Source organism: Portunus trituberculatus, chromosome 37 (genome assembly GCF_017591435.1).
Source record: "Portunus trituberculatus isolate SZX2019 chromosome 37, ASM1759143v1, whole genome shotgun sequence".
NCBI lineage: Eukaryota > Metazoa > Arthropoda > Malacostraca > Decapoda > Portunidae > Portunus > Portunus trituberculatus.
Window position 1 is genome coordinate 15,924,040 of NC_059291.1, and position 10,000 is coordinate 15,934,039.

Genomic DNA, 10,000 nt, shown 5'->3' on the forward strand with positions numbered 1-10,000 from the left:
TCTCTCTCTCTCTCTCTCTCTCTCTCTCTCTCTCTCTCTCTCTCTCTCTCTCTCTCTCTCTCTCTGTTTACTTTCATGCTTTGGGAAGTTTTTGTTGAGAATTTTTTATGATATTTTTTCAAGGAATTCTCTCGCCAGTGCACACAGAAAGATAGGCAATATTTTACGAATAGCGAGGCTTTGCTGGCGATTGAAAAGAAATAGCAATATTGATCCCTGAGTCTCAAATATACACACATAGTTGAGATCGTGGGGTGGCGTGGCTGTCTAGCTGCATTTTTTTTTTTCTAGTTTAGACTTAGGTATTTTGAATGAAATAAAAGAACAATCCATCGTTAACTGTTAAACTTTTTTTTTTTTTTTACATAATTAACTGTAAATATTTTTCTTTTCTTTTTTCGTGCAAGAGTTTTTTGTTCAATAACTTTGTGGTTGAAAAGAGAGTAAATTCACTGCACTTTTATTCTTTTTTAGTGTGTGTGTGTGTGTGTGTGTGTGTGTGTGTGTGTGTGTGTGTGTGTGTGTGTGTGTATGTGTGTGTGCCAATGCAAACATTTTTTTTTTTCACAGTGGACTAAAGGTTAACAAAATGCCAAAAAGACGATCATGGCAGTGAATATTCTTTGTTCAAATTACTGCTTTTCCCACTTTGTAAGGACTTATTTCTCGTCCCTCAGTTAGGAATACGGTTTGTTAGTTCTGAAATATATATATGTTGAGATTCACTCCGGCCATTTCACCTTATTGAAAGAAAAGCAGGATCTTGACACCTTAGATGATTTCTTTTGTTTTTCCTTGTTCGGTTCCTTTGACATGTTTGAAAAGATAAGTTTCGATTTTTTTAATGGAATTTCTTGATATTACTATTCTATAAAGTTATTTTCAGTAGTTAGTCTCCTTGTACTTATTTTTTGTTTGTTTTTCCATATCACGTTAATTGCTTGCACGTGAGTATCTATTTTAGAGTTGTCTCCTTCTTGTGAGTGAGAGTCTTGGCGCCTTGTGACCTTTTGAGGCCGCGGCAGCACGTCAGGCACACTCCACCACTCTAACAGGCACGCCACTACATGTGTCAATAAAAGTCTTGAAATGAACCATGCCGCGTTCATGTCATGCAGCGCCTCAAGGTTTCGCTTACACACACACACACACACACACACACACACACACACACACACACACACACACTTCTGGCTTCACAAGCCAGAGGACCGGGGTTCGATTCCCCGGCCGGGTGGAGATATTTGGGTGTGTCTCCTTTCACGTGTAGCCCTGTTCACTTAGCAGTGAGTAGGTACGGGATATGAATCGAGGAGTTGTGACCTTGTTGTCCCGGTGTGTGGTGTGTGCCTGGTCTCAGGCCTATCCGAAGATCGGAAATAATGAGCTCTGAGCTCGTTCCGTAGGGTAACGTCTGGCCGTCTCGTCAGAGACTGCAGCAGATCAAACAGTGAAACACACACGCGCGCGCACACGTAATTAGAGAGGGAGAGAGAGAGAGAGAGAGAGAGAGAGAGAGAGAGAGAGAGAGAGAGAGAGAGAGAGAGAGAGAGAGAGGCAGGTAGACAGATGGGCAGACATAGAGACAAACAGAGACGGGAAATAATGACATATATAAGTAGATAAATATAAACATGCAGTCGATAGCTACATCAAATTTCAATGACCACATCAATCCAAATTTATACTCAATAAAACTATATTAGTTTGGAACCAATCTAAGATTTGACAAGGCAACAGAATATAACACACACACACACACACACACACACACACACACACACACACACACGATTAGCATAACCACCACCATCACCACCACTACCGGCGCCACCGCCACCCTCGTCACTACAACCTCCAGCAAGACGGGAGAACCTCCAGACTCAGGAAATGGCATAAGCATAACACAGCACGACTCCGTTATTATGCAAACCATTTCGTGTCTAGGGGGAAAAGTTACCTGCCCTACACTGCACCTGACCTTTAACTTCCCCTTGCATCCTCGCATTTGCACCTCCACTCTGGGTCTCTCTCTCTCTCTCTCTCTCTCTCTCTCTCTCTCTCTCTCTCTCTCTCTCTCTCTCTCTCTCTCTCTCTCTCTCTCTCTCTCTCTCTTTATTGATACTAGATATACAACATATATTGGGGATTTATGAGTTAAAGGGGATAATTTGGGTATCCCCTATTTGAAAACTCATCCCGCTGCTTGACTTAAAGTACTACAATGTTAATTATAAACTTAGAACTATTCTCGTAATCTATAAGTGTCTGTCACTCGCAAGACTGAGCCTGTACCACTTATGAAAGCGTCACTGTCGCAGACGAGACCGACGTCTCTTACCTGAAGTCACTTATGAGGCCGAATTTGTATTTTGCACACTCGTGTCACTATCACGTATTTCACTTATCCACTGGTTCACTAGCACTTTGAATTTCTGGCCTCCGCACACTGCAACACTGAGGTCGTCCGGGCACTTGTCAGAGGCCAGAAATTCATTCCACCGCTGTCCATAACTTTGTCTGAATTGTCTTTGATGGTGGGTGGAGTGAGAACGTGGGATGTGCAGGGCCGAGGGTGCTGCCGAGACGGTTCTAGTGAGCACCTCAGCGCGGCGAGGCGGGATGCAGAGTTCCTGCAGGTGTGGTGTTCTTTCTTCTTGCACCTTGTAGAGGGTGGCGAAGCCTGCCACGTCCTTCCGATGCTGCAGGCTGTGCAAGCTGTGCAGGCCGGCCTGCTGCTCAGTAGGGGCATCCTTTATGAGTCGTTCCGCTATCCGTTGTATTTTGTCCAGAACAGCAAGGTGGGAAGGCGCCGCTCCGCCCCAGGCGAGGCAGGAATACTCAAGGGAGGAGCGAATCTCGGCTTTGTACAGCAGCTCCCGTCCCCTCCTGTCCAGGAATCCTGACATCCTTCTGAGGTAGGCCAGCTTTCCCGCTGCTGTCCTGGCGAGCTGGGTGAGGTGAGCCTGGTAAGTCAGCTTGCTGTCAAACGTGACCCCCATGATCTGCAGCTCCTGATGAGGTCTCAATTGTTCCTCATTAAGGGTGGGGCGGATGTCATGTGCCGACCTGGACACCACAAGTAGCTGTTTTTTGGGGAAGCAAAGGACACCTGCCATCTATGTCCCCAGTCCTCCAGGCGGCGCAGCCGTCACCTCTTGTTCTTCTCCCGGTGAGAAGGGAAGCGACAGGGTGACGTCATCGGCGTATGCGCGGGCGTTAGGAACAAGGTTAAGCAGGTCATTAATATATACGTTCCAAAGTAGCGGGCCCATGACACTACCTTGAGGAACACCTGCTACTATTGCCGCTGAAGAAGAGTGCTGCCCGTTGTGAACTACCCGCATCTCCCTCTCATGCAGGTAGTCGCTCAACAACTCTAGCACGGCGCCGCCCACACCGGCCGCACGCAGTCGCTCTACCAGGCCAGAGGGCCACACGCGATCGAAAGCCCCGGCAATATCCAGCGCCAGGACAGCCGTGGGCCTCCCCTGGTCCAGGGCATCACTCCACTCGTTTGACAGTAGAAGAGTGAGGTCTACTGCCGAGCGAGCCTTCCTGAACCCGAACTGCCTGGCGCTGAGAAAATGCTGGCTGTCGAGGTGGGACGTGAGACGCCTGGCTATGATGCCTTCCAGCACTTTCCCCACCACTGACAGCAGGGAGATGGGGCGGTAGTTCGCTGCCTCCGATTTGCTGCCCTTTTTGTGTACTGGCACCACCTGGTTGGTCTTCCAGATTTTCGGCCACCTTTCTTGCCTCAAGATGGCCTCGAATAGTCTGGAGAGAGGGTGTGCAAGCACATCAGAGCACCTGCGAAGTAGACGGGGACTTACTCCGTCAGCGCCAACAGCCTTGCTCTCCTCGAGGGCTGAAAGCGCAGCTCGCACTTCTCCCTCAGTGGTGGTAATTGTTGTCAGCCTGTCCCCTGCGACTACAGGGAGGGAGGGGGGAAGCCTGGTGGGATGAGGGACAGTCATCTTACGGGCAAAGTGTTGTGCCAGCTAGTTCACCTTCTCCTTGCTGCTGGTTAGGAGTTCCTTGAGGAGAGGGGGGATGGTGGAAGTTATGTGCTCTCCTTGTTTGTCCTTCACAAGGTCCCACCATTGTTTTGAGCCTATGTGGCCGCCCCTCAGCTTTCTTTTCCTACTCTCCACCCACTGCTCCATGGCCCAGGCTTGGGTGGCTTCCATGTGGGCGGCGGCATCTTTGTGGTGGTCCTTGTTCCTCTGCGTGGTGTTGCGCTTGTATATGCGCCACAGCCGGTATTTGTTGTCGGAGGCGAGGCGGCACTGAGGTCCAAGCCACGGGTGATCTGAGGACCTCACTCTGTGTTGGTTGTGGGGCACCCACTGCTTCTGAGCCCCCATCAACACCTCAGTCAACCTCTTCGCCTGCTGGTCCACGTCTCCTTGCAGCAGGCTGGCCCAGTTTGTTGCCTCCAGGAAGCGCCGTAGCTGCTCCCAGTCTGCATCTTCCCATTGCCACAGGGTGCGGGTGGAGCTCTCGTCACGAGTCCTCTTGAAAGTTATCCTTGTTAGGATGGCCTCGTGGTCGGAGCTTCCCACCGGGCCTAGTGGGGAGCAACATACTTCCTGTGGAGGCAGGTCCGCTATGACAGGGTCCAGTATGGAGCCAGAGCGGTGCGTGGGGAAGGAGACGTGGTTGTGGAGATTGTGGACTGTGAGTAGGGAGTCGAAGGACTGCTGTATTCCTCGTGGGTTGAGGTCGCCGATGATGATGACGTTGTCACAACGGTGAGTTGTCATGAGGCGGTCGAAGTTGGTAGTTATGTAGTCTACCAAGGCTGTTCCCTGAGAGGGAGGTCTGTAGTAGCCCACACATAGTGTACCTCTGGTACCATCACCGACTAGCTTGAGCATGATTGCTTCAAGCCCTGCTGGAAGGGCTGTGTCCAGCACTACAGCATTGAGGGAGGACTTGTAGCAGAAGGCCACTCCTTCTCCTTGCATAGAGCGGTCCTTCCTGAGCCAGCCTGTATATCCTTTTATGCGGGCGTATTTTTGGGGCACATTAGCGTCAAGGAAAGTTTCACACACGAACACGATGTCAGCATTATTTGGTCTGATGAACCTGTTCGTTCGTGTGGAAGCCGCGCAGGTTTGCTGACACAATGCGCAGTTCCTTGGTAGCGCGGCCTGTGTGCCTCCTCCTGCCAGTGAAGGATGTCATTTATATCCGCGGAGAGAGAACTGCGGCGGATATCCTGGATCCTGCTGGTGTGGGTAGCAGTAGGTGTGAGTGAATGGGGGCGGGGCATGCGCTAAGCCCCAGCCGTTGTGGTTGTGAGCGGGAAGTCGCCAGCAAGAGCTCCGGATGAAGGCAAGCGTCTCCTGACTGTTGAGCCTGACAGCCTCTACCAGGTTCTGAAGGCGACGATCTGCCAGCCTCTCGCGGCAGGTGGCTGCTGTGTGGAAGCGTCCCTGGCAGTAATCACACTTGAGCTGCTTCGGACACTGGTCCGCAGAGTGGCCTCTTCGGTGGCAGCGCGGGCACTTAGGAAGCTGTGGAGCTCCCTAGTTGCGCTCAGAGACGTTCGTTGCGGCGCGCACTGGTCTGGGGCTCTGCTTGTTGCGCTTCTGCAGGTGGCGTGGCGGCTGCCCTCGTTGCTGGTGTGGTTGGCGGGGTGCAGGAGCCACGCGTGGTGCTCCAGGCCTTTGTTGGGGGGACGGGTGGTGTCACGAGGTGTTACTGCAGGTGCTGGGCTGTCCGTAGGGAAGGATGAAGAAGAGGTGGGAGGGAGGCGAGGGCGTGGAGGAGGGTGAGGCGGTGACAATGGAAGGTTGGGTGAGGCGTCGGCTGAGTCACTGGTCACTGTTTCTGCGTTGCCGTCACTCTCACTCTCATTCACCACTCGCGACACCCACCAATTTTGACCTTTATGGTTAACTGTAATATGTTCAGCCCAGTCTCGATCAATTAACTCCGCCTTTGCAGTGCATGAGATGGTTCTCTTTTCCTTTATAGCTTTGGCATTGTCTCTCAGGGCGATTAGGGTATCTACTATTGCCAGTACTTTCACTAAGAATGGCTTTTGTTCTACTAATTCATCTAGGGTGTCAGAATACGCCTGAATTTGGTCTTTGTGTGTTATTTGGTCTTCCCTGAGTTTCACTACCTGTTTTGCGAGTTCTTCTTTTGTGAGGTCTAGGAGCACCTCACACTCTGTGGGGTCAGGGAGAGGCTGAGAGGAGTTAGGGCTCGTGGCAGCTGTCTGGGCCTGGGCGGTGAATGTCACTGGGTCCCTGATACCAGTGTAGTGAACCACACTACTACTGCTACTACTACTACTACTACTACTACTACTACTACTACTACTACTACTACTACTACTACTGGTACTATTACTACTATTACTACTACTACTACTACCACCACGCTAATCCGGCCCAGGTGTGGAACTACCTAAGCCGGGCCAGGTGTAGTGACCAGACCCCAGCTGGACGGTGTGAAGTCACGGGCCGGATGCTCAGCCGAGGACTCCCCGGTCAGCACCGAAACTCCGGAGCGTACGCACCGCTCGACTCATCTCCGCTCGCTTGTGTGTACAATAATAAACAGCAGTATTGTACATCTCTAGTTTACCTCTCCATCTGTGTCTTGGCTAGTCAGAGAATACTACATTTGGTGACCCCAAGAGTGTAGTCTTGACGCGTGATGGAGCAGTGCAATGCATTCAGTGACATGTTGCAAGTGCCGCCCTTCACCTATGATGTCGAGGCCTGGTTCCTGCACCTCGAAGCTGTGTGGGCCAGTGCGGAACTCCCTGACCTCCAGCGATACCAGGCGGTTCTCCAGGCACTCCCCTCAGAAGTGGTCGCTCGTCTGTACAGTGTACTCTCCAACCCGCCGGAGGCAGACAGGTATGGCACCCTTAAGTCGGCCATCACGGGGGCCTTTGGGCGGTCCCGCGAAGCCTGTTTCGCCGCACTTGCCTCAGCCCGGTACGACGGCGGCCGCCCGTCGGCACTCCTGGTGAGGTTGTCCGCCCTGAACAGGGCGGCAGGGTTCCCGTGGTCGGAGGAGATGGTGCGCTACAAACTCTCCTCTCTCCTGTCGCAGCCTGTCCGTCTCCAGCTGGCGGCTACCCCACAGCCCCTCTCCTTGGAGGAATTCTCGGCCCTCGTGGACAGAGTGCACGAGGCCCACGTGGTGTCGCCCCCCCAGCAGACCCCCGCCCCGGCCTGCCTGTGCTTCGTCAACGCCGCGGCCTCGACGGACCAGCCATTCGCACCAGCGGAATCTCTCTCTCCACGTCCTCCAGCAACAGGCGGCGGTGACCTCGGGGGGTCGCCGTAACCCACCCGTGGCTGCAGTGCCCAGCTCCACTGAGATCCGTCTTGCTTCGGTGGAGGCCTCCCTGCGGCGCCTGAAAGCTCTGCTCGCCCGCTCTCCTACCCAGACGGACGCTGGGGTCTGTTTCTACCACAGGCGTTTCGGGGAGGAGGCACGCAGCTGCCGACCGCCATGTGCTAACACCATTGCCCGCCCCCGCCTCTCTTCCTCGTCTCTGCCCCGACCCGTTGCCCCGCCGCCCTATCTCCGCCTTGTCTCCGCCAGCTGTACAGCCTGCCCCGGGCCCCACGGAACCTGCACCGCCTCCGCCGCTGGCCCCACAGTGTTCCATGGGCAGCCATGACGACCCCGCGTCCCCTGGACGGCCTACTGTCGTCCACACGTCGTCCCCGCCGGCGAAGCGGCGGTCCCGGGATGGCTGGACCCCATCTCCTCCACCATCACGTCTGCAGCCTACTGGTGGCCGGGCTTCCGCGCCGCCCACCCATCTGCGAGTCTCAGCTGGGCGCGCCCCTTCGCAGCCTTCGGACGGCGCCAGGCACCCCTACTGGCTGCCCGCTCCTCCGCATCCCGCGGAGGGCTTTGCATCGCCGGGGCTCCGTCAGCTCACTCCCAGCTCTTCTGACTCCCCTGCGTCGTCACCTCCGCCGCAGCATCCAGAGTGGTTTCCCGCCAGCCAGCGCCCGCTTCTTTAGGTGAGAGACATTTGCTCCAGGGCCCGTTTTCTGGTGGATTCCGGGGTAGAGGTGAGTGTGGTACCGGCAGCGGTCACTGACCGCCGCGCCCAACCCCGTACGGCGTACGACCTTCTGGCCTCCAACCGCACCCCGATCGCGACGTATGGGACCCAGACGCGTCACGTGGCCCTCCTGCCCGGCAGCCGTTTCCCGTGGGCATTTGTAGTGGCAGACGTGGAGCAGCCAATCCTGGGGATGGATTTTCTCGCTGCTCACGACCTCCTGGTGGATCCACGCTGCAGATGCCTCCTACACAAGCCCACGGCCACTATCATCCACGCGGAGCTTTGCGCGCAGCCGACGCCGTCCCTCACCACCTTTCGCCAAGCGACGCAGTTCGAGGCCCTCCTCCAGGAGTTTCCCCTCCTTACATCCCCACAGTCCGCCCCGCCTCAGGTCCAACACGGGGTACAGCACTCCATCGTAAAAACTGGTCCCTCGTGCTTCGCTTGGCCCCGGCGGCTGCTCCCGGAACGTTTTCACGCTGCGCGCAAGGAGTTTGACTTCATGCTGAAGAAAGGCATTGTGCGCCCGTCTGACAGCAACTGGGCGTCGCTATTTCACATGGTGCCCAAGGCCCAGGATGGAGAATGGCGGGTTTGTGGGGATTACAGGGCCTGCAACGCCATGACCTGCCCCGACAGATACCCCATCCCCCACGTGCTGGACTTCCACACCAAGCTCCATGGCAAGTCTATCTTCTCGAAGATCGACCTCCTGCGGGAGTTCCACCAGATTCCTGTGGCAAAGAACGACGTTCCGAAGACCGCGGTGATCACGCCCTTCGGATTGTTCGAATACCCCTTTATGAACTTCGGTCTTCGCAACGCCGCCCAGACCTTCCAGCGGTTCATGGACAGGGTCCTGAGAGGTTTAGACTTCGTTGTCGTTTACATTGATGACATTCTCATCGCGTCCTCCTCGCCTTAGCAGCATGCACTCCACCTGCGGCAGGTGCTTAGTTGCCTTCAGGACCACGGCCTCAAACTCCACCCTCAGAAGTGCGTGTTGGGCGTCCCGTCCGTGGACTTTCTGGGCCACAAGGTCAGTGCGGAGTGTCTGGAGCCCCTCCTTCCTGGAGGGCAGTGAGTTCCACGTGCTCACAGACCAGAAACCGTTAACTCACGCCATGGCCCAGACGGGCGACAACTTCACCCCCCGAGTGTGTAGGCAGTTCGCCTTCATCTCTGAGTTCACCACGGACCTCAGGCACATTAGGGGGGAGGAAAACACAGTGGCTGATGCTCTCTCCCGTGGCGACGCTCCCTCCCGCTCGGTCGCCACCCTGTCTCGTCCTCCACCTTTGGACTACGAAGCGGTGGCGGCAGCGCAAGAGGACGACCCGGAGCTACAGACACTGATTGAGGGGCCCACATCATTGCAGCTCGTTCAGCAACAGCTCCCCGACTCTCCACGGCAACTCTGGTGCGATGTGTCGTGCGGGCAGGCACGCCCATATGTGCCGCGGCCGTTCCGCCAGCAGATCTTCCGCCACTACCAGTCTCTCAACCATCCTGGCATCTTGGGGACGCACCGCATCATCAGCAGGCGGGCGGTCTGGCCAGGAATGAGGAAGGAAGTTAAAGAGTGGGTCCGTACCTGCCTTCCTTGCCAGGCCGCCAAGACACCGCCACACCCGCACGCCACTGCAGACCATCCCCACACCCACGGAACGCTTCCACACAGTCCACATAGATCTGGTTGGACCCCTTCCAACTTGCCGCGGCCACCGGTACCTCCTTACCTGTGTAGACCGGACCACACGCTGGGGTACCGCGATTCCGATGCCTGACAGCACGGCGGAGTGTACGGCCGCCCACTTCCTCTCGGGGTGGGTGTTAAACTTCGGGGCGCCGGTCACCATCATCACCTACCAGGGGATGCAGTTCGAGTCTCACGCCTGGGGTGAGCTCATGGCCTTCCTCGGCACGTCGCGCCAACGCACC

General features: G+C 55.3%; 1 protein-coding gene across 3 annotated transcripts in view; it reads left to right on the forward strand.

The window, feature by feature from the left end:
- Nucleotides 1–10,000, forward strand: part of LOC123513837 (hemicentin-1-like) — a 429,869-nt gene that overhangs the window by 362,030 nt on the left and 57,839 nt on the right. The window lies entirely within an intron of this gene.